Here is a 25074-nt window from a genome sequence, read left to right as displayed (position 1 = left end):
TACCTGGTAATTTTCTAAATGGAAAATGGAATTTATTTCATCACTGCTAAGTAAGAGGCTGACCCTTTCACTCTTCTCTTAGCAAGAAGAAGGTATGCCCCATGGGACAGGCTGCCCATCAGGCAAGGCAGGAGGAAGACCTGGAGGGCTGGGATACTTTCTCCCCTCTACCTGCCATGTGATCTTGAGCAAGTTATTTCATACCTCTGAGCATTTCTTTCAAAGAAAAAATGTTGAACACACCATTTCAGAGAATTTTGCCCCTTGACATCAGCCAGATTAAGAAGCCAGCACATCCAAAAGGAACTGTCCCATAAGGTCTAGCAAGCACACTACTAAGGCATAGTGCAGAAAAAGCAAGGGAAACATAGACTCAGAATCAACAAGGCTGGCAAAGACCTTTAAGATCATCAAGTCCAACCATTACAACATGATCTCTGGTGGAGGTGGAGGCTGTCTCTACTCACCACCTGAGAGGCAAGTCCAAAGATACTGCAGCCATGTAAAGATGCTTTTGTAGGATTTGCTCTAGAGGTTGTCATTGAGGTTAAACTTTCAGAGGACTCTGTCCATGGGCTCCAGAGCATTCCCTCTGCTGGGGGCTTGGTTCTGGCATCTAAATAGCTTCGAGACAGTGCACCCCAGGGAGCCACTGCACCCTGACATTCTTATTATGTGCTTGTACAGCACACAAATATGGACAAAACCTATCATCATCACTTTCAGGCTCAAAACAGTATTTCCATGGGACCTTCACATTTAAGGCAGCTGAAGAGGAACTCAGAAAATTCAAAGGATTCAAAGGCTCTCTCAGCCTGATCAGTGTTGAGCTGTAAGGCCACAACACTTCCACATCATTTCTTGCCAGTAGGCAATATTAGAATAGACAACAGGATGAATAACTTACTGATAGCATTATTTTACATCATCTTCACTCACAAACCCATTTGTTTTCACCAGAACTTTTTTAAAAGCCATCTAGATTCTCTCCTCTTCCCTCCAAAAGTAATTTCAATAAAGCACTGGTTGTCCATTCACTTTTGCACTGCCACTTCCCTCTGGTGTGGCTGAATGATCAGTGACCTTCTGAATGCAGCCATCAGTTTGTCAAATGAAACACCAAGAGAAACATGGACTAGAGCAAATAATGGGATCCTTTTCTAACACAACATGAGCAGCGCCTATCAGGTAGCTGTGAAGTTTCTTTGCATATGCATAGAATGATTCTCTTCTATTTGAATGTCATGTATCCACGACTGCAGTGACATTTTGGATAGAAAATGCCCATGTCAGAAGACTCGATCTGGATCACACTATGCTGTTTCAACCTACTCACAATTATTTTGGCTACAAGCTTCTGGTAACCCTAATGTGCAAATGTGGAGACTTCTACCCTCTGGGAAAACATCTGTGTCTCACAAATGAAGAGCACACTCTGAACCAACTTGTGAAGTGAGAAGATACACGTGGCACCCACTTAGCACAAAAATCCATCCCAGTTCTGCATGGTGCTATAAAGCCAGAGGCAAATACCAACATTTTCTTAAGAATTCGTATTAGTTCAGCTTCCAAACTGCCACTTGGTTGCAAAAACATTATGAACGCATTACGAACATTATGAACAGAAGGGTGTCATCAAGCAATGATGCACTGTGTGAGATTCACTAAAACAGAAAGTACAGATATCTACCAGTTGCACTTCAGAGCAAGAGCTGTTTCATACCAATAATCTTCCTAGTTTAAATGTGAGGAAAACAATAGTGTAAAAATCTCATATCCAGCAAAACCTGTTCGTGTGCGTACACTAATAAACAGAAATAGTTATTGATTGTTCCTGCCCACGGCAGGGGGGTTGGAACTAGATGATCTTAAAGCCTTTTCCAACCCTAACTATTCCATGATTCTGATTCTAAACTAAAGATCAGGTAGCTTCTGACATCAAGACTTACAGACTTGCCCTAGGCAAATCACAGTAAACGTTCATAGTATGACTTCTATGGCATCTTAAACCCAATGGTAAGAGATGTTCTACCTCGAAGTCTCCTACTTGTTAGGATTACACTCCCACAGCTGCTTCCCATTCTAGTGAAAAGGAACCAGTGCAGGAGCACAAGCAAATGAGCATACCCACTTTTGCTTGTCCAGTGTTAAACAACAAAATACTAGTCACAAAACCTGATTTTATTAAGCTGCTGATGACAATCATTACAACGAGAAATTTTAGAAGTAGTTTACATCAAGGACCATGAATTGCCTCTGTGACCATCAATACGGAACTCTGCACCCAGAAGGGCCACAATGAAGAAAGCACAAAATTTATTCTAGGAGAAACTAAGACAAGCAGGATAACAAAGTGCATATTTACTAACGCTTGTAGAAACAGACCAGCAAGAAACCATTTGACTTGGCTGAGCATTACCTGAGAACGTTTTCTTGGAGAAAATGAAGTTTGTAATGACAGCACATTTTGTGCATGAAGAATTCTGTAATCCTTTTAGTGGCTGAATAATAGTTATTTCAACTTACTTGGAACCCAAGGACTGAAACAGACATGAGATTACTGACTATATTAAATAAATGCTAGAAACTGCATTTCTTGCCCTTGACAGTTATTTAGAACGGTGACAGAATAGGAAGTAGGAAAGAAGTAAGGCAGAGGTCCTGGCAGAATGGACCAAAGTAGAGGACTCATCACCATTCCCAAATAATAAACGATACGGGGCTCACTTTGCAAGGCACATGTGACACTGGCTCCATTTGTTTTGAGACTGTCATCACAGCCACTTTCCTGCAAGTAGAAGGAGGGCATGAAACCTAAGCCACTCTTCAAAAACTATAAACAAATTCAAGAAATTAGAGCTTTCTTCCCCCCCTCCAAAGGAGAAAGACACGATTAGAAGGCACAGCAATGGGATAAAGGATCTGATATTGTCAGAAATTCTTTCCACCTTATTTCTCCATCTTTTCCTACAAAACCTTGATACAACTCTTCTTCCTCACCGCTCTCCTCTTGCTTAAAATTTGTGATTGTGATCATCTGTCCATGCGTTTGTGGGGGGGGGGGTGGTGTTGAGGGACAGAAAGTAAGAAAGCCTGACTCCAGCATATATACAGAGCCACAGAGTTGGTTTTAGAAGTTAGGTTCTGCATGTGGAACCGAGGAGCAGAAAGTGAACTGAGACACCAAAGGAAATGAAACATTTTGTAGATTTTAATTCCATCCAAAGGGAAAAAAAAAAAAAAGATAAAAATGCCCCGATAAGGAAGAAGGAAACTTGCAATGGGATATCAGACAATAAAACCTAAAATAAATAGATCTTAAAACATAACAGAAGACGATGGCAAAAAAAAAAATGGCTATTTTGACAAGCATTCAAAGTTTTACTCAGTGGTTTTCTGTGTTTCACTCCTTCCATCCCTACCTCTACCCCTATTAGCCCCTGTTTCTGGTTCTGAAAATCACATGATCTTCTGCTGATCTGATCCAAATCAGTAACTGGCAGATAACTATTCCACCAAAAAAAGAAAGTCACTAAATTTGTTTTTCTGTCACAGCAGAAAAACAAATTTCTTCAGGGAATGGCCCAAACATCTCAACAGAATGAATGTGTACGGCTCTTTCCTCATTCAAGATTGAAACTTGACGTGAGGTAATAAATCACTTCTACGGGACAATGAGTTGGAATAGCTGATCCCCATATATATAGGGTTGTTTGGGGGTATTTCCTCTTTTTTTTTTTCCCCTAGGGATGCCATTAAAGCCATCAAAACCGACTCTGGAGCTCCTTCGTAAGAAAGGCATTCCAGTCTGCAGGCGGACTTCAGAGCCCTTCACAACTTGGACAACTCCAAGCTTCTGACATCTTGTGCTGGAGAGTCGCCTTAGGGAATCTACTACACAGTCTCCAGCTAATAAGGCATATATTATTTTCTTCATTATTGAATTCCTTTAAAACAAGAAAAGCCATGTAAAAGCTTCCTTATGGGAGGACTTTAAAGTTGATTAAGCCAAAGACTTAAAAAACTTCAAAGACTATTTCTTCAAATTTAGTTTTTTGTTAAGTAAGGGAGAAGGGAAAACTCCGACAGTGATTCTCCAAACCTATTAAGGAAACAAAACTAACCTACTTAAATACTCAATGGCAATCATGCTCTGGCAGAACATCTTCAATTTAGTAATTTCCTGAATCCAGCTATTAGCATCCCACACAAATTTTACTCCAGTTTTAAGAAAATACTTCTTTTTTTCCGTTTATAATTAACGTTATTAATTAAAACCTATGTTGGGTCAGAGGTTAAAAATGGTACGGTTATGTACTGATTCTGAAGCGGGAAACAAGATTATTATTTTCAGCCAACTACAGGTTTTTTATGATCTTCAGCAAGTTAATTAAAAAGCAAAATAATAAGAACCCCTCAGCTTTTTCTATTCACCCTTTGGCTTATTAATACTTATTAAGCTCTTGAGGATGGAAATTATTAATTCTCCATTTAGAGCTTGATAGGGTGGACATTCTATCCACTGTGATGCACACAGTACCTCATATCACCTCAATACCAACACAATTTACTAGCAATAGGAAAAAAAATCTAAAAAGTTGCCTGCAGGAGAGAATTAGGGAAATTCGTAAGTGTAAAAAAGGAGGATCCTTTAAAAGTACACCTTTTAGTTCACTTGTCAATGATCCATATTAAAGTACCCTATTTTAAGAAGAAAATTCCAGCAAATACAAAGGTTACTGGTTCACTTACTGTTTGCAACAATCTGTGAACACGCCCCTTGTTAAAGGCATGGAAGAACATCAAACCACAGGGTGTTGACTTCAGATGCAAGGCAGGCAAGGGAGTGACATTCTGGTCGATGTGTCCAGCCAGGATGATTTAACATGCAAAAGCACTGTTCTTGGCTAGAATAATGTGCAGATGGGCCTGGAAGTGGGAGATGTTTACTTGGAAATAGTACGTAAAGGGTATGCAAAATGATGTGGTGTGTCTGTTCAAGTAATGATCTGTGACTCCGAAAAGTATAAAGTGATGGAAGGCACCTACTTAGAGATCAGAGTCTGGCTCAGTGATACACTGTTTGGCTAAAGATCTGAAGTACCACAAAAGGGCTACGTAGAAGAAAAAAAAAATCTATTCAGAAGCACGCCACCTGCTTTCCCCACTCACAGCTATACGTGTATTTACCCACCATCCTTTCATTAAGGCTGAAGTGTGTCCCTTTTTTGTCTGTATCAACATGAGGCTTCATAGACATTAGGTTGCTGTTTAAGAATTTCACACTGCTGAGAAGTGAAACGATGAATGTTGTCAGGAAGCGAGAGAAGATATCTATCATGCCAAAAAACCTACATAAGTAACACAGAGATGATAGAACCTATTCTGTGAAACACATGAGCATAACATCTTCACGAGCCCATGGAATAAGGATCAAAACTAGAAACCAAACTAAATATTCTCTTACCATGTTCAGTTAGTATCAGCTACAATAAAACTGTGCAGAAAAATTTGATGCTAATCTGCTACAAACATTACTGGAAAAAATATTTGCAAATAACAAATTTCAACTTCAAACTATTCAACAGTTTGAAGTTGAAACTATTTAACAACTGGCATTCACAAGGAAATCCCATACAATTCCTAGTTACATCTTCACAGTTGAGTTGAGGCCAAATGAATCTCTTCTGTCTTGCAGACAGCCCTCAACAAAAACATTTAATTCCTAAACTGACTTGAATTTAATACAGTCCTAAGAAGCTTCCCAGTAACTGGAAATAAACTATTTGCTAGAAAGCTTCTAAAAATACATATATTTACCAGCTAACACAGTGAGATGCAGACACTGAATTCTGACCTCTGTAGTTGCTTGTTTTACAGTAAAACAACAGAAGAGTCTTCTAAGTGTACTTTATCAGCTAACTGAATAGCAAAATTTTGGCTTAAAAAGACAGCAGATGAAGTTTGTGTTAACTGGACATGTTTGGTGCAGTTTAGTTCATTAGAAATAAGATTCTCATCAGTAACTCCATCTGTCATCTAGAACTCCAAAGAGGAAAAAAAAATCCATAGCAGAAGTTGTATTTTGGCCATTTGGATGTAGGAAAAAAAGAAATCTAAAAAAATAATCTGAAAATGAAAGCATTCTTTCTAATAGCACTCCATTTGTTACTCAGAATAACATACTCGTATGAAATTCTCACAAACAAAACTCCTGACCTTACCTGTAGACTATTCTCTTCCCCTCTATTTAAGAACATTGGGACACAACAAAAATGATTACTGAAGAGGCATAATTTCAAAGGGCCAGGAAGCCTTTTGAAATTCACAAAGGAGCATATCCCTGCTTCATTTTTCTTGCCTGTAGGTATGAGAAAATCACTCCTCAATGGGGCTGAGAGCAGCTTTCTGCATTAAGGACTTCTCTCAAGCACAGTTAGCAGTGGTGACTCTTCTCAGTGGGGTCATTATTCTTTTAGAATTGGAACAAAAGATACATGATGCTCCCATTGCAACAGGGAGACAACAGTCCCAACTTGATGTCACTTTTCATTCTCGCTGGCTCCCTCTGTTTAAAATTGTCTTCTCACCCTCTTGACAGACCAGCATAGCTTCAACTCCAGTGAACAGTGGAGTAAATAAAACAAGATTCTTGTATAGCATGCACAAGAATTTGGTCATCTTCAGAATGGTAAAAATAAGAGAAAATAGTTTCTGAAATAAAAAAGCCTATTCACCAGTACTACAATAGGGACAAAACCCCCAAACCAACCATCACAATAAAAAACACTGCAGGAAACAAGTATCTGCCACATAATTTTGAATTTCTACTAAGCAAAAGAAATTTTGATGAAAGAGTATTTGCTTCAACTATTCCCCAAGTCTGTCAGTAAAAATGTTCCAAAATAACAAAGAAATAAACCTAAAACCCTAGAAGAGATTCAGCACTGAAGTGCTTCTTTAATCTATTCCATAATTTCTAGCCTAAGACAAAAATATTTCCCTTTCAGAATCATTATGTATCATATTAAATCCATCCATTTGAGTCACAGGTGTAACATGGAAAAATAACCGTATCACCTTAATCAAAGCAGGTTATTTCCACTATCTAAAGCTAATCCAAAAGCAGACAGATGGCTCCAAGAGGCATTGTTTTTATCGCACAACAGACAGATGTTTCTGAATTGTTTTTTGGCAATTGTCAGATAACCTTGCGCATCTTGTACATCAGCATGTGAGCTCTCTCTTAGCTTCTAGCTTTAACCGTTGCCATTTATGCCTCAAAAACAAGAGGCTGACAGCTTGAAGATGGCAATGCCTTTGCACCGTGGAAGCTTCCCTGCAGCCATGGGAAGGAAAATCAGCTACAAGAAAGGAACTGTATAGCTGTCTGAAGTCAAGGAGGCAGCTGCAGCTGAAGGAACTGGCCAGTTTCTTCTGGTCCCAGTTCTTAAGTATGCACATATTTGTTGGAATTACATCCCTAAATAAGCTCTGAACATTTATTTACCAGGAATAGTACTGCCACTGTACCAGTTCCAACTTGAGATTTTAAGTACAAGACAAAGATTAAAAATTACAAAGTTAAAAATAAAGTTAGATGCAGCAGACCCTTAGGGAAACAGACAGACATGTATGTGTGTCTTACAGGAATGTGTGAAAACCAGCAGCACACATTCAGATGACAAAACCTATAAGCGTGGCAGAAAACATAATGGTAGGAGGAAAAAGCATAAAGCTTTGGCTCAAGGACTGAAATGTAACAATGCTAAAGATCATGAAGACTGCAAAAAAATACAAAAAATACACTAATAGGGAGAAAACGGAAATAAAACCTGCGATTATGGCTTATTTATAAAAATGCTAGGACATCCCATGAACTATTAAATCAATACAAAGAATACAGACATACTCTTTGGATTAAGATTTTGAGAGTTCACTTAAGTCTAGTCACAAGTTTTTGACCCACTCAATACTACCATGTATTATTTATTATTCAGCATAACGTGGTTTTAAGTATTTGCTTGGCACGCTTCCTGTAGTAGTCTTTATTCTCTATATATTCTACATAATACTGCAAAACTATTTAACTGACTGTACATAGCATACATTTAGCAGTTATTTTTCATAAATCTGTGAATCTTGAAATTAGAGTTGCTGTTACGCTTCTATTTCTTCATCATGACAACTCCAAATTAAAAAGGGCTTTGAGGAACAACTGGATTCCCTCCCACTACAGCCATTTTTCCTTGATTTAAAAAGATGAAGGCACAGATGCTTAATGAAAACAGAAAAAAGGTTTAAGTTGCAATTTGTCTTGCCTTGCTAAAGAAATGTACAGATACATCTACACGTCCATGTATTCTTTCCTTCAAATAATCTTCTCAAGACCTTCTAAATCCAACTCAGTATTAGAATTGTCTCTGAGCTCCCAATATCTCCATTTACAACTGTAGCATGCATTGAAAAAGGCACTTAGGAATTTTTCCTTTTAGTACACTCTCTTCCTTAACACACATGTGCATTTCAAAAATCACCCGCCCTCCTGATGATGAACAACTTCTATAACCAACACAAAGCACACCACTTGACCAATATCACACACCCCAACTTGCACATCAGGGGTAACTCTCCACACATTTTCAGTTTCACCTTGTTTTCTCTTTGATACAGCATCATGTATTGCTTTGAACCTCTTGGATTCTCTTTAAAGAAATGCTAGCAGTGTAAGAGAAGTAGTTCTGCTTTCAGATCATAATCAAGACCTGATGATACTAGCATACTGCCTTCTGGATTGTGTTCTTTTTATGCAGTGGAAGTATTTATCCTGAAGTCCGTGGGTATTTGGTCAGGTCTGTAATCCACTTGGTGCAACAGCCACATAAAACTATACACACAAAACTATTTAAAGTTTGTATGTGTGCATGTATTTTTCCCATTATTTCTTAGAATCAGAAACTATTAGAAATGCCAGACTGTCTCTTAGCAATAAAGAAATAGCAATCTGAGGAAGGAAAAAGACATCATAATTTCCTGTGAAGAGCACTTAACTAAATAGATGGGAGTGCAGTAACTGATATGAAATCAGGCATTTGAAAATTGCACTGAGTGGCAAGAAAAGTTCACAAAGCTCTTCTGCGGAGATTCTTCCTAGGCCTGTCTACATCAACAGCTCCAAGAGTATTTGTTTGGCTTGGTTACAGTTTCAAGCAGTAAATTTCTTTCTTATAAAGAGTTGAAAGTCTCAACCTTGTTTAAGGGTTGCAATGACAACTAGAATTAAAACTCTCCATTAGCCACAGTTGCATTACTCCATCTTCAAATTCTCCACCTCTGAAATACAGAGCAAACTCTGGCCACCAGAGTTTCCAGCTGCTGTGGGACATAGCACACTGCCCTGCTGCTCTTAGGAAAGAGCATGACCACGTCATCTCACAGACCTGATGCTCTACCAGGTCAAGCTAGTCCAAAACATGGCCAACTGCGTGCCTCTGCACCAGAGCCCAAAAATGAGGAGCACCTCCCCAGTTGGTACCCTGCCATAAAAAGGGACCTCACAGCCAGGAAGGCAAGGGGTGAAGTGCCGCGCTGTGCAAGCACATACCCACCAGCCTTGAACCACCCTCTGCCTAACAGCTCCTGATGAGGGCTGAAGAGCATGGGGCAAACACACCCCTTGTCCAGACCCACGAGGAGACAGCAGCTGAGTGACAGCTGAATTTTTACTGGGAAGTAATAGTTACAATCACCTTAGAACTTCTAGAATTGTTATCTTATTTAGGTTTCTCTGCTATCCAGGGAGGCCTGTCTATGTAAGTAACAAAATGGGAAGTGGACATGTATGAAATAAATACTTTTCACAGACTTCTCACTAAAATTGTAATTCTCAATTCACAAAATTTAGATTATCAGGACAATTAAGCACTCAACTGATTCGAATTGCACTGAGTCAATGAAAATTAAGCCCTCAATTTTCTGCTGAACATTGGAAATTCTCCCTCAGACAAGAACATCTTTAGCTGCACAAACAACTGTAAGGTAGGAACCAGGCCAAAAACTATGACCAAAATAACTGTGCAGGCTTCCTATTTCTCTAATGTAATCATACTGGTCTGAAATTATGTATATATAGGTTGAGGCAGAGGGATAGGACAGAATGTAAATATGTTAAATGACTAGAGCAGATAAAGGTTTAAAAGTGATTCTTTTTCATCATAAGAATATTTATCCTTTATTTTTTTTCCAAAATGATACCAGTCCCTACATCATTGTCCTCCTTAATCAAATGCGAAAATTAAACCAGAGGCACTGATGAGGAAAATATCAGCAGAAATGCACTTCAGCTTATTACATAATACTTTCTGATTAGAGCCTCAGCAACACTTTGCAGATTGAGATACATGATTATATTTTTAATTTGGTACAACTGAAATGTTTTATTTTTATTTCAATAAATGCATTTCCTCTCTAAAAATCAGAATTTAAACGAGAGCTGAGCTGCACTCCTGGGACAGCAGTTTCACAGAAAACTGTATGGGTACAGTGTTAAATCCTTATGTTTGTTTGGTTCCTATTCAAATATGTAAGATGTTTTTTTCTTAGAAAGGCATGAATAAGATTTTGATAATTCATAGAGAGAGGAAAAAGATGCAGATTATTCAGACAGTGGAAGACAGCTTTTGGGAACAAAGAATATCTTCGGAAATTACAGGATCTGCTGGTTTGTTTGCTCATTATAAATAGAAGTCTCATTTTTAAACACAAAATAATATAGTACAGTGATTTACCTTAGATTGCATTTGATATCTTTCTGTAGCTCTGATTCTTACTTTTGAACATCCAAAGAGATCTTACCAATAAAGGTAACAAAAAAAGCAGCTCCTAGATTTGTAACATTTAGATTTAACCTGTCCAGAAATCAATCATACAACAGACTTCCCTGTTTTGAAAATACAGTATCTTTGTAAAATATTTTTCTACCTTTAGGGGAAAAAAACGGGGAATTCCAAGTTAGCTTTGTGGAATATATGCAGAAATAAATATAACTCCAGTCTAAAGTATGGCCCATAAATCCATAGTATTACGATTGCCTTATAAATCAGTTATTCTAATAAAGAAGTACTCCACAGTGTATCATTAAACAGCTTCATCATGTGGATACTGCAAAAAAATGAAAATTAAGTGTTGAATGTTGATTAGCTAATAGGTTAATTAAACTTTTTAGTTGATTAACCATTAGTTATTTTCACTATCTTGTTTTGCCACAAGATTGACCTACAGCATTTCCTAGGTAAGGGAAAATATACCTTCCAAGAGTCTTTATTATACTGCTTTGATCATTTGTCCTCTAGTGAAAATGTAAATACTTTTGCCACAAGGTAAGCAAATCTGCACCTTTTGAACTATGAAATGTTTACCTTTTAATTCTGCAGCTGAAAGGGAAATATTCTAGGCAAAAAAAAGCTAGACAAAACTGATGCAATCTATACTGATGCAAGAAGAAAGTCTAGCCTACTTCTTTAATGTTGTACAAAACTTTTAGAGACCTGACACTTAAACTTGCACAACAACCTTATTATCTCCACTAAGAGGAAGATGGTAGAATGTATTTGGCGAGTGGAAGCTTCCCTCTGCTAAATTCCCTTCCACCACTCAGAACAGGATGTGCAAACAGCTAGCTTACTGAGCGGCCTGCCTGTTTCCCCGAGTGTGTTGCACAGATTTATCCTGCTCAGAGGAGACGCAGTTTCAGATGCCAAGTACCATGCTCCAGGTACAGCCATCTGTTTGCTACTGCATTTGGCCCTTGCTTGTTCTTTTTCTAGGTTTCAGTCCAGGCCTCGCCTGATGAAGAGTTTTTCTGAGCCTCCCTTCCTCTGGAAGGCTTGGCATCAGAAACAGAGAAGGAGTACACAGGAATACATGCAGCAACCTTACCATAGCTTCATTTTTGGTTCCAGCACATGGCTGTTGGCTGGATGGTACTTTATGGGCCACACATGAGGCTAACACACTTGTGGACTGCTTTCATGCTAAAATTAAAATGAACTCTTCGTAGGAGGACGACCAACTAACTCCAACTACCATTCCAATCATAGATGCACAGACTGACTTCAGTGCTCCCTAGCAACACTTCCTTCCCACAACTTCCACACCTCTCCACAACTTGCATGCACAGTGCCATAAATGGCACTTCCTCGCTTCTTTCTCTGCCCAAGATTTTTCTTTCAAAGCCAAATCAGTGGGTGCCTATATACAGGACAGCTGGTCCACATGGCTGTTGCCACACTGAGCCAAATCTGCCTTTTACACAAACCTTTCCAAGCAAAGAAATGAGAGCAACAATAAATCCACTGGCATTGCTATCCACTTGGATACAATTAAATTCTGGTGAAAAAGCACAACGCAGTACCCAAAGGCAAGGAACATTATCTTTACCTGTACACTGGATACCTTCATGGCGTGCAGCACATAACACGGTACCAGGGTTCCTTTCTTTCCTGAAGGCAAGAATTCCTGCATAAAACAGAATATAACATTAAGTATACAACTTATGTTAAACTCAAAACACAAAAACATATCCCTGTGTGGCTGTTCCTCTACTTCAGATACAACTCCCCTAGAACAAATGATTTCAAATAGCTTCTTCATAAATTCCTGGGTACATCCTTGTAGAGACACAATAATGGGACTGGAAGAAATGACCTGCAATCAGGCTGTGATGAAACCGGGCCTCAGCTGTGACCCTGCAAAGAATGACACGTGTGTGCCATTAAACTTACAACTTGATCCCAGACTATGGCACACCATTCAAAGACTGAAATCTTTGTGAGTACAGGAATTAAAGTGTAGAGATAAAAATAGAAGGGACCAATTTGCTGCCTACTTAATAATACACGTAAAACAGTGTATGAGAAGGTGAAATTGTTCACTACATTAAGCACAAATTTGAGCTTGAAGTGTTTGGAATGGTGAAACAAATATCAGATGCAGCTCTTACTGTTACACTCTTTTTCATCACAATGGCTGACCTCTGAAGGTAACCCTTAACATGACAAGCAAATCTATCACTTCCAAAATGAGAAGCACTGAAGGACTATACATGAAGCCGAAGAAAACTGCAGGGTGATCACTACCCTTCGACATCCAGCTGCTTACATAAATGTCTACATGTGGAAACAAAAGCCAAACCCATGTTTTGCACCTGCTTCATAGGCAGAGTGTAGTAGCTTGGCTAGACATGAAAACTCCTAACAAAAGATCTGCCATGAAGTCCCTCAGTGTCAGATCAGTAGTGTAAAATGTGGTATCAGACTGTAAGTGTAAAAAGTGTGACACACACAATTACCATGTACCAAAACCATTCGGGGAGATTGCAAGGAAAAGGCGAAGCGCTCACACACACACTCCCACGTGCACCAGCAGAGATGTCACCTCAGAGATGCTCTGGGGGTGGTGGTGCTCTAAAGGACCTCCTGAGGAAAGGTAGGGTGCTCATAGGCAGCCTTTCCATGCCATGCTGCTGCAGCTTCTGCTTCACAAACCTGTCGGATTTTGAAAGCTGCCTCAGTACCATCCCACATTGGCCCTCAGACGCTTTAGGTCTAGGAAGGATGCACTACCCCTTCTCTCAGTTCTTGCTCTAAGGTGGGATCTGATCCAAGAAAAGGGAGACCTTCAAGGCAGATCTTAACTAACACCCTCACCTATGTATTCCACAGAACCAACATTGTGAATTATTTCTATGCTTTGCCAGACAGGAAGAAGCAGAGCCTGGAGAGCAGAACACCCCTGAGAAATGGAGCCAGAGGAAACTGGCGCTTCTTCTGAGCAGAAACAGGCAGTAGAATGAATGGGGCTCCTGGAAAGGCCAGAAATGTGACAGTTACCATGTGCATCATATTCTTCAGGCTATGTAAAGAAAGAGAGTCACAGGATCTCGCTGCAATTATTCCTGCTTACCTGTGGGCCTGCAGGAAAACTGAAGAAGGTAAGGCACAGTTTTAAGGGGCAGATGATACCTTGTATCTCCTAAATCCTCCATCAAATACACGCAACACTACACACAGGTCTATAGGGTACAGCACTCAAGCTGTTTTCAGATCCATGCCTTTAGATAAACCTACCAGCAATGATTCCAGCTGAGGAGATAATGAAGATAGAACTCACTTCTCATTTTCTTGTTGGTTTTTGCTTATGAAAAATATACTTCCTTCTTATTATGTTAGAGCTATTATTTTATTACAGCCACATTGTATATTCTTATCATTAAATTGCCATAATTTAGAACTCTAGCTCAACCCTCTAATACCATTTGTGTCAGAAACTAAAGCGTCTCTGAAGAACACCATTGCATTATTGGTCTGAATAACGAAAAAGTGGATTACATTCCTTTTGCCATTGAAGCTGTCTGTCACATACAATACAGATACTGCCAGTACAGTGGTTAACTGCAATGACTGAAAGATAGCTAAGGATATTTTCTGATGCTTGGATAGCATTTATTGCCTTCCTAATACTCCCTGAAAGAAACCTCGTAAGTGACAGACTCTTCTGATTACAATCAGAGATGAAAAGAATCCCTAAATTAATATGGATATAATTTGGAAACAATTCTTTGGTTTTCAATGGTTCAGTGATAATACCATTTTATACACCCTGCATTTTAAATCCGTTCCAAATGTGCTTACCTATTTTGTCCCTAGGGCATTAGAATAGATGGCTCAATGAAAACAAACAGAGCCCAGGGTGATGAACTTTAAAAAGCAGACAACATACTATTACTAGAACTGGATCCAGATTTTGTGATAAAAATTATTACACTGAAGTTTGGTTCTGGTCACTGAAACAAGGTATAAATTATAAAGCAGCCTTAATATCTGATGTGCAAAATATCCTCCAACTCCCAGGAAGAGAAGATTCTGATTGCATATGAATTCATCTGATCTGTTTCACAATAAGAAACAACTTGCCTAAAACCAATTTTGGCTATAGGATAGATCAACAGTGTCCTGGGTTCAGCAGTAGCAGTCATTTTTCTCCTTCTTGGTAGCTGGTGCAGTGCAGTGTTTTGACTTTCAGCTCGGGAACAGAGCTGATAACAAGGATGTTTTGGTTTGGCCAAGGACTTTGTGAGCCTCATGCTCTGCCAGGGTGGAGGGGAAGCCAGGAGGAAGCAGAGACAGGACACCTGACCCGAACTGACCAAAGAGGTATTCCATACCACAGCACGTCATGCCCAGGAGGTAACTGGGAGTTAGCCGGAAGGGCTGGGAGACTGCGGGGTTGGAGGAGGTATCAGTCAGAGCTTGGTCGGGCTTGGGGGGGCGAGTGATCGGTCGGCTGGTGCTGAGGTGTTGTATTCTCTTCCCTTGTTATTTCCTTTATCATTATTATCATTGGTGGTAGCAGTAGCGATTTGTGTTATACCTTAGTTACTAAAAGGGAAGAGAATACAACACCTCACCACCCGCCGACCGATAACTCGCCCCCCCCGCAGTCTCAGTTCTTTTTGGCGCCCAACGTGGGGCTTGAAGGGTTGAGATAATGACAGATTTAGTAACTAAGGTATAACACCTGCTACCACCAATGATAATAATGATAAAGGAAATAACAAGGGAAGAGAATACAACACCTCAGCACCAGCCGACCGATCACTCGCCCCCCAAGCCCGACCAAGCTCCGACTGATACCTCCTCCAACCCCGCAGTCTCCCAGCCCTTCCGGCTAACTCCCAGTTACCTCCTGGGCATGACGTGCTGTGGTATGGAATACCTCTTTGGTCAGTTCGGGTCAGGTGTCCTGTCTCTGCTTCCTCCTGGCTTCCCCTCCGCCCTGGCAGAGCATGAGGCTCACAAAGTCCTTGGCCAAACCAAAACATCCTTGTTATCAGCTCTGTTCCTGAGCTGAAAGTCAAAACACTGCACTGCACCAGCTACCAAGAAGGAGAAAAATGACTGCTACTGCTGAACCCAGGACAAACAGCAAGAAGATATTATGGTTACTTCATGAGCATCTGAGCCAAGTTTAAACCTGTGCCGGAAAAGATGCTTCAAAAGTGCTGTAAAGAGAAGTTTTATAGTAGGGTAGCCACTATTAAGTGGATCAAGATAAAAATGTGATTCGGTTTTTGATGTTCTGCAATAAAAGGTAATGCATTAAAGAAAACAAAGTCTACTTTGTGGAGAGGAGGAGGAAGTAAGAAGCAGCAGGCTGCCTCCATCCTGGAGTGACTGCGAAATGAGAAATGAAAGTAAAAGGAGCACTACTTATGGGGGCTGGGTGTGCTTTTATGCCAGAAGAAACCAACGAAATTAACTGATGTAAATGTGCCAAATACTCCATGAAACAAGCCAGGTCTGGAAACACAACCCAGAAAAGTCTTTGCTCAGCCTCTCCAAGTCTTCTCTAAACAGATGCCTTGAGTTATAGCATGCCTCATTTAGACTAAGAAGTTCAATCCAGACCACACAACTATTCACTGTCTACCCTAAAATTTCAGTGCTGAGTCTCCTGGTTCCTTTAACCTGTTCAGTTCTCATTAGAGCTCCATCTTCATTTTTAGAATTCAAGCAGAGGAAGGGTTATCTGGGCAGTGGTAATGAGAAGGGAAAGCATGGCAAGCAGTAGTGGTGTGGTGGGAAGCCATGGAGGTCTGCAGGTTCTGCAGAAAATAAAGGCAGTAAGAAAGGCCATCCATCACAAAAAACAAAAAAATGGGAATATTTCTGAAGTTTTGATAATCTTCAGTGTTTTAAACTGAACATGAAACTCCCCTCGTTTCGTCTCCCAAACTGAAAACTCACTTTTCTTCAAGAAAAACCTACTAATGAATCAACTACCAGCTAAAGTGGAGTGCAACTCTGTGACCTATCCCATCATATATGCCAAGGGCACACTTGGATGCTGGCATTTCTTATCTTTATTCTTGACTTAAATGCCCTTTTTAACATGCTCATTAGTGAAATTTTCTAATTAAAAAAAATGCAACAGCGAAAAAGACGCCCTTTCCTATACAAGTCACATGGAACCAACCCGAATACCTACATGATTCATTATTTGAACTGGCAATTTCACATCCCAGAGCAGTTCTCTACCACTTCTAATAACTGAAAAATTTGTAACAGAAGTAGGCTATTATCTTTTTTTACGCACCTGTCACAAAAGGCAGAACATAATTCATTCTATAGAAATAACGGGGGTATTCTGCCTAGAAAACCTCAGGAATCCAGAGGCTTAGAATAATTTGGCCATTTTTAAGAATTGTAGGTGAAAGTGTTACTGTAAGAGTATCTGAGTGCCCCCCTTTCCAGACACCTCCTGCCTCCTCCTTTTTTCACCCTTCAATGCTGCAGTCTGTCACAGTTGCCAGCACAGTTAGTGTGTCATTTGGTTTCATACCCTCTTCTGTCTTACTTTTCTTAAGCCATGTTTTCTCACCTCTCCATTTAAATCACCCTCTTTCTCATCTCACTCCTTCTCTTTCTGTTCAGCAAGGTCAGGGTCCTACAGACACCAATGCATTCCGACACGTAAGTTATGATGTGGTCCACAAGAATGATCTCCATTTAATTACATCACCCTCCTCCCACCCCATCCACTTCACACATTATTTTTGTAGTATTTCCAGTGCTCTTGCGTCACTTTTGTGCCCTTTTTGATTTGTGACAGTTTCTAAAGCACCATCTTTTCTAAATGATCTGGTTACACCGTGAACAACAATGCCTGGGGGACAAACCAGATATTGTAACAATACTTTCTACCCTCTCCGTCTATTCCCCTACATTAGCAAATCCAGATACCTTCTTCCCCAGACTTCTAGCTGCAAAGAGCTGAATATCTATGTGATAAATCATCATATACACATACACATCTCATCTACAGTGAAGAATACGGTCAGACCGCTGCTGCCAGTGTCACAAGCCAGCCACACATCACATGGCAGGAGCAAGCCATTTGCTCTTTTGATGATGACAATAATAGTAATAATGCTATTACTAATAATATCATTAATTCGTTGCAAAGAACTTGATTAAAAATGGTAAGCACACTTATAAATTTTAGTCACAATTTGCATTCACTTTTTACCTCAGATTGTGCCACGGCAATCCTCCAGTGCTTGTGGTCAGACATCAAGTTTTCTGCCTCAGTAACTGCAGGAAACTGACATATTTTGTGCATATCACTCTTCGAAACCTCTTCAGAACAGGTCACATCACATCCAGTGACTTTCTCTCGGGCAACTCAACCTTTAAAATTCAAACCTCAGCTTGTACTCTGTTCTAGGACTACAGCACAGAAACATGAGGTAAACTGCAGCGCTGTTCGGCACTGCTCACAGCTGTACCTGTGCTACCTGCCCTGGGTGCTCTGAACAGGGATGAAGGTCAGGAATGACTCGCAAGGATGGTCACAAGAGCCATTTTAAAAGGGTACCTACCCTAGCTACTTTAGTGAGGTTTAAAATGCACACAACTGTACCGACTGTGGGTGCTCCGTCGCTGGCAATGGCGGGCTGCAGGGCTGGCCGCTGTGGGGAGCGGCAGGGGCTGCCCTGTGCCGGACACAGCCGGTTCCAGCCGGATCCGGCTGACCCGCTGTGGGGCACTGCTGAGCCCCTCGGCCATGGCGATGGCACCTCAGGGCGAAAGGGTGAAACATTGCCCGGCACTGAGAAGTGAGGGGAAGATGCGTGAGGAACAGCCTTGCAGACACCAAGAGCAGAACAGGAGGAGCTCAGGGTGCCCGAGCAGGACCATGGAGGACCCAGTCTGGAGTAGGGTTATCTGAAGCCCACACTGGAGCAGTTCATGAAGGACTGCAGCCGGTGGGGAGGACTTGTGCTGGAGCAAGGAAAACTGTGAGAGATCAAGTGTATGGACTGACCATAACCTGCCATCTGTGTCCCCCTGCGCTGCTCAAGGGGAGTGGGAAGGAGGTGGAGGAGTTGAGAGGTAAGGACTGAAACTGAGTCTCGGACAAGGGTGAATAGGGAGCAAGGTGTTTTAGTGTTTGTCATTGTTTCTCACCATCCAAATCTATTTTAATTGGCAATAAAATTAAACCAATTTTCCTCAATGAGTCTGTTTTGTCTGCTTTACCAGTGATCGACCTGTCCTTATCTCCAGCCATGAGCTCTTCTATTTTATTCTGTCTTTTCTATAGAAAATGGGGAGCAAAACCATGGCTGGGGAGGGCGTCTCTGGCAGCCAACTAAGGTCAACCCACCACAACTGCAGAAATACAACCCCACTGAAGGCAAACACAGACATATCTCATTTCTGTCCCACCACCGCCACAGGCTTTGTGAGCCAGAGGATCAACACTAAACACCCTGTGTAGACTGCACTGATTATGCAGGGATTTGCTGTGGTTTAAACCCAGCTGGCAACTAAGCACCATGCAGCTGCTCACTCCCTCCCTGCCCCTGCCTTGGCAGGATGGGGAGGAGGACTGGGAAAAGGCAAAACCCATGGGCTGAGATAAGAACAGTTTAATAATTGAAACAAAGTAAAATATTATAGTAATTGTAATAGTCATTGTAATGAAAAGGGAAATGACAAAAAGAGAGAGGAATGACAAGTGATGCACAATACAATTGTTCACCACCCACTGACCAATGCCCATTCCAGTTCCAAACAGCAATCAGCCCCTCCCAGACAATCACCCCATTTATATACTCAGCATGAACGTGCCATGTTATGGAATGTCCCTTTGGCTAGCTCGGGTCAGATGCCCTGTCTCTGCTCCCTCGCAGCTACTTGTGCCCCTTGTCACTTGCAGAGCATGGGAAACTGAGAAGCCCTTGACTTAGGGTAAGCACTACTTAGCAACAACCAAAAAAAAAAATCAATGTTTTATCAACATTTTTCTCATATGAAATACAAAACAACACTGGACCAGCTAATAAGAAGAAAATTAACTCAGCTGAAACAAGGGCAAGATTGTAAGGGTAAGATTTAAATTAATTACTATTCAGTCAATAGAGAGGATAACTAAGGGATTCAGCTATACGTAAGTTTAGATTTCATGTATAAAATAGCCATTAAAAATAATGACACATCAATATTTCTTGTGATTTAAAACTTAAAGCATTATCGATGCACTTCTATTTTAAGATGAAGTTTCTCAGCTACTGGAGTTATGAAAAAAAAAATTATCCCCTATGATACAATTTGGTGCCATTAGTTTGCTCAGGATCTCTTTATGCAGGCACAGAAACCACATTTTAAAATAGATGTTGACTTCCCTGTTCATACCAATATGCATTTACTGTGTAGCCTAATGACAGCATCAAGAATGGGAAACCTGACCATTTACCACTAATGACCATATTCTTACTCAGGTTGCGTGATGTACTTGAACGTCAACAGTTTTTTTCCCCTCGGCCAAAAATAAAGCGCTTGTGGGTATATAAAAAGGTAAGCTCTACAAAAACACTTCACAGACCTAAGTATCCCATTATTGCTATTCCCACAGGTAACGATGCAGATACACTGTGTCCTAAGGAAAAACTTTTGGTACCTACAATGCTGATGCCCTAATATCTAGCATTTAGGTACAGAGCAGCTAAAGCTTCTTTGCAGCAGGTATTCTCTATGCAGGATAGGAAGGAATTAAGCTATTCAAAAAGGCATTCCTTTCTAACTCCTAGACAGCCAAAGAGACATTAAGCAAGCCCAGGGGTTGGCTGTCCTGAAATCCTGCCCTCATCTACAGCCTAAACAGAGAGAAAGGCCTTCAGGAAAGATAACAACTGCACGCTTAGTGGCCAAAGCACAAATTAAGCCGCTTTTTGAATGCGACCTGAAAAAAGAAAGTAATCACCACTTAACTAATACCTCACAAGGAAAAGTGTCCAGGCACTAGAAGACTGAAACCCAGTGATTTTTGCAGCCTGAAGGAGCTTAAAGCAGCATCTCCAAGTCTCCCACGATAATATTTACTATCAGGTAATACACAAAGTTGAAAGAGCTACCTATGATCCTCTCAGTGAAACTACAACATGCTGCTGAAAAGAACTGAAGATGTGTGAAAAGGAGAAACCTGGGAATCTGGTCCCTGTTCCCAGGACTTTTTCTCTAGTTTGAGAATAAAGCAAATCTCCTCTCTCCTCCTGCTGCCACAATTTCATACTGAACAACCACAACTGCACAGTGGTACCTCCACACATTCAACTTAGTACAAAGGTATCACACCCATTAGCACGTGTCAAGTGTCCCTTATATAGCATATAGCTTCATATTCCTGATTGGATTTAAGGAGGATTTTATATGTTAAGCTGATCAGATGAAAGCAATTACAGATGTAAAAATGTTTTGAAAACTCTAACTGCTCATGAACTGAGACTGACTTAGAGTTCTCTGACAACTGATGAGATGCTTTCAGGATCCAAAGCTTCAATTAAGAAGCTTCCATTTTGTCAGAGTGCACAACTAGATCTTAAGCTAAATCTATGTATGTCACATAAAGAAGCAGCAGATTCACTTATTCCTTGATCGCCATATAACCCCTTCAAGAATAAAAGCCATCAACAACGGAGAGTACTCGACTTCCAGTGTAACCTCACAACACTTCCATGTCTTTTAGTGAGACGTGCTCAGAAAGCTATTGCAGTAATTCCCATATTTGTCTTTGTCCTGCTGCAGGGAAATACACATCCTCTGTGACAATGATGGTGTATCTCATTAGGAGATGCATTCTGTATGTTGGAGATATTCTCCAGTGAGTTAGATGACATATTCTAAACACAACAACAGAGCCAGGCTTAGATCAAACAGCAGTAACTCCTTTTTAGGTTACAGTGAGGCTTAAAAGATTTATTTGATGTGCAATAGGCTGTTCTTCAAAGCCCACTGGAAAAATGGAGGATTTTCTAAGGACTGGAAGTACTTTGTCCTTGGCTGCATTTTTGTTGCATTCCTTGCACATGCTAAACTATGATGTGTGGCTAGCAAAATAAAGAGAAACCAAAATCAGCCATATATACTCTCCTGTAATTTCATCTCAAATGTGTTGAAAATATGTATTGCTTACTTCATCATAAACATGCAATTTACCTTGGACATGACTGAATACCTGTCATATTTAATAGCTGCCAGAGCTATCAATTAAACAGATTTTTTTTTATTCCTATTATTTAACAAAGTTCTTCTTACATTAAAATATTAACATGAAAAATACATCTGCTGCTATGAAAATACCCTAGAGGCTTCATGAACTAAGATAACACTGAGCACAGTCAATATAGGGTCTAAAACCAACCATATTCTTCACCAGTCACTATGACATATCAATCACCTGGAAAAGAAACTTTGCTTTTAACCTATCTTCCTACACTTTGTTCAGCTATATTCTGAAAATAAATTCTATTCCCTGATGTGAATTTCCCTTGCCTGTCCAACATCTCAAATCTACATAACTTAATCTATACACTAATGGACTCCTAATTTTCTGGGGTAGTCAACCACAAAAAACACTAACACAGATCATTGAAATTAGTGGAAAATCTAAACAAAGACATAACAATTAATTCTACACAAGCAATAGCTCTACCACAAACCTATGAAAAACATATTTATAGCATTGTTTTTCCAGCAGGGTGTAATTTAAATAGCTAATTATTCCACCAGCTTATTTTACAACTGTCACATCTTTAATGTTTTAAAGAAGCAGTCGCTAAATCTGTCTAACTTCCAATTTTTGCGGGGTTCTCTTATCCAAGTTATTTAACCAGTTAGTGGCTTTGCTTCATTCCTGTCCAGTGCCTCTGAAGTTAATTCCCAGGGGTGCTGTATTTATCCTCTGAGACAGAAGTTCATTACAGTATTCCATGCTGCTGTAAGTTTGGGATAGGGAGGCTTCATTTGGCAGAGTACCGAACTTCATCAGGAAAAATGAAATACTGCTTTATAGCATTTCAGTCCACTCCTTTGCTCGGTTGCCATACTGAATTGCTAAGAGTGACTCCCGTAAACTGCTGTCATTGGTTTCTCTGTTAATAGCAAGCTGCAATTTCTCAGTAGACAATTAGCCCAGGAAAAAATGTCTGTCTCATCTCAGGCACCCCCAACACAACCGAACAAACAGAAATAGCTCAATAATAGGAGACTTGTCCATGAGATCACCGTACAACACGAATGGCATCAGTAAGACTTTTTAATGGCAGGGCATGAAAGAACAGTTAAATCACGTGAATAAAATCGCTGCATATCTAAGGCTCAAAGGCACGAGGGTAGCTTAAAGCCACTGCTAAATCACAAAAGAAAGAATGAACCAGAAGTGTAGCTATACATACAGAATGTAATTTTACCTGGAACATAAAATGCATTTTTGATTAATTTTAACACTGTTCTATGCAACAGTGCAATACAAAAATTTCAGGAGTTTTCCATTTAGCAGCTAAAATCCTAGCACCTGAAGCGCTTCCACTTTAGTTTAATAGGGTTTTTTTTTACACAAATGCATTGATTCATCGTCCCTGGATGCTCTGTAACATTCACACTGGCTGAAAATACTGCACTATCTACCTCTGGTAATCAAGGTTCTTTCTTTTTGATAAACAATTCTAGGTAACTCATGAAATGGTAACCCCAGCAAAAGAATGAAGTGTTTTCTTTTTTATTGCATTGCTTTGAGGCTGCCATGGTCTAGAAAGCACCATTAAAGCATGCATATGACTTAGAACAGAAGAATCTGAATAGCTTTGTTTTCATTCCCCCAAGCTCAATGCATGCCCTAGCTATTTACAGAGATAGGCAACATTCTTCATCAAGCACAGCATCAATTCCATCAATACACGACTTCCAACACAAACAGACTGCTCCACTGAAGTTTGTATTTGTAAGATAAAGTATGTTTTCTCTAAAGAATTTCCAAAGAGTCCTTTATTTTCCTAAGGGCATATTCTCTACAGTCGCTCAAATAAATGTGTGTGTGTGTGTGTACGTATGTGTGTATGGTACCCTCCAACTATTTTGTATAGCATCCCTATTTCTTATGTTTTAATCAGTTTCTCAAATAATTACCAGTATTACCAAAACACATCCATTTAAAAGCATAACTAACAAAAGCAGAGAACAAGATCCCTAAATATAAACAAAATATTGCAGTTTTTTAAATAAATCAAGTTGGTACAAAATGATGACATTAAATGCAACTAATACCTTTCTCTAGTTTGTCTGATAGTCCAAGAATCCCCTGTAAATATACAGTTTCTTATGCACAGTATATTTTTAATTATGATAATTCCTGCAGCAAAGTGAAATGACTAAACTAGAGAAAATAACCACTACTTACAGATGATCCATCATGAAGAAAAGAGCATACACAAAATATCTGGCTACATGTTGAAGTATAAATAATGCATGTTTGCAGTTATTTCAATATCCGAGGTGAGGAAAATTTACCCTCAATAAGAAACACTTTCAGAATTGTGCTCCAGATCCATGCACTGAAAAATTAAGTCTTTATATTTAGTAAGTGTTCCACACTCACTCTCAATGTCACCATGCTGGCCAAGAAAACAGCAAGAAGTAAACTGTGATAAGTGGTTCTGAGAAATCACTTTGAGACGTGCTATTAAAGACTGTCTGCTGGTTCCTACTGATTGGCAGCTCTTCGGATGGACAAAAGGTTTGACTGTTCTCTAGATGTGTCCCATCTGAACTTTGACTCAGTGAGTTTGTACAGTTGGTATAACTGGCCTGGAGCACATCTGCAGAAAAAAAACGGTATCCATAACCCCCTGTTGAATTTAACAGGGCTCAAGCAAGATAAAGAGAGAAGTTCTCATTTCCCTCCCTCTGGTCGCAAGCCTCATTTGAGAGGTCTCACATCTTGAGAACAGACCCAAGTTCCCTCACACTTAATGTATGATTGTGTCTCTATATTTCTGTGTGGAAAATGACTTTTCCTTCTAATTGTTTTAGATTTCAAAGAGAAGTAAGACTGGAAAGTCAAGAAACCTCTAAGCCAAAACCAGCATTTAAAATTCACTGGAGTATTTTTTTCATTCTTAGCAAACAACGTGAACTCAAAAAAACAAAAAACCCACAAAAACCAACAAAAAAACCC

This window comes from Pezoporus wallicus, unplaced genomic scaffold, assembly GCF_028554395.1.
Source record: "Pezoporus wallicus isolate ANWC-B61680 ecotype Strahan unplaced genomic scaffold, APGP_CSIRO_Pwel_v1 contig_6814, whole genome shotgun sequence".
NCBI lineage: Eukaryota > Metazoa > Chordata > Aves > Psittaciformes > Psittacidae > Pezoporus > Pezoporus wallicus.
This window is presented reverse-complemented; position numbering follows the sequence as displayed.